We start from the raw sequence: 1,262 nt of genomic DNA, 5'->3' as shown, positions 1-1,262 counted from the left end.
CATAGCTTCTGCGACCGGAGTCACGCAAGGATCCGGGCAGTCTCCACTGGAGGGGCCCCTGAACTCACCCGCGCCGGGTCCATCGCGCCGCCGCCCAGACACGTGCGGGCACGACAGGTGCAGGGAAGCGAGAGACGCCCCCCGCCGGCTTCAAACCGGCCTGCGCTCCGGGGGTGGGGGTGGGGGTGCGGGAGGGGTGAGACGCTTCTGTAATTTCCGCCTGGGGTTACCTCGACGCGGGCACGGCGTTTAGGAAAGTAACCCGCGGGGCCTGAAGGGAACAGGGAGACCCTCCCCGGCATCTTGCACCAACGAAAACGCTTTCGTCCGGAGTCTTCTGGGCCCCGAGCCGCGGAATAGTCTCAGCCGCGCGATCCAGGGGCCTCCGCGACACTTACAGGGCCGGCCGCTGCCGGGTGGCAGAAGGCAAGGCTGACCATGCACGGAGTCGGCCCGGGCTCGTTCCCCGACCACTGCTAGGAGGAATCCCTGGGCGCAGAGGCAGAGGGCCCGCCCAGTGAGGCCCAAAACCAAAACTAAAACCGACACGTCCAGGTCAAAGGGCAAAGCACGGGGGCCCGCAGCAAAACAAAACGTCAGATTGGCAAAAGTGGGTGGAGCTGCGCTACTTAAAGGAACCGCATCTTCATTTCCAGGGATTTTCACCTATGACTTTATTATGTGTTGAGTATTTTTTCATTATTTTTTCTTTTAATGCAGTCAAATGCGCACAAAGATGTTTGAATGAAGAACGCACTATATATGTCACACCTGATAACTGGAAGTCAATATTATTTCAAAAACAAATAAAATATTATTAAGTGGCAGAGATCTTTATGGAACCTCCACAAAGTGGCCACCAGCCTGATCTCAGACGCCGACTGAATACACAGAGATAGGACAGATTTTTTAAGATTTTATTCACACACCAAAAGACACTCATACAAGGGACTTGTCGCTGAGAGCACTCATACAAGTGATTCCACACTAAGGGTTCTTGGAACCCAGATTTGCCCTGAGAAGAGGCCCTCAGGCCTCTTGATGTGTAACTTGAAGCATCAGAATGATGTAGGCAGGTAGATAGGGAAAGGCCCTGAACAATGAAACAGATAAGCAAAACTCCTGGGAGGAAAATTCCAAGGTTGATCCACTTTGCAGATATGAATAAGACCTTGAGCAGTGGACCCTGAGATTGGACCCCTTCCCATGAAAGAAATTCCTTGAATTCTCTCGGACCTTTCCCTCAATCTGATTAACTTTAG

Source organism: Sorex fumeus, unplaced genomic scaffold, assembly GCF_029834395.1.
Source record: "Sorex fumeus unplaced genomic scaffold, SorFum_2.1 ptg000122l, whole genome shotgun sequence".
NCBI lineage: Eukaryota > Metazoa > Chordata > Mammalia > Eulipotyphla > Soricidae > Sorex > Sorex fumeus.
This window is presented reverse-complemented; position numbering follows the sequence as displayed.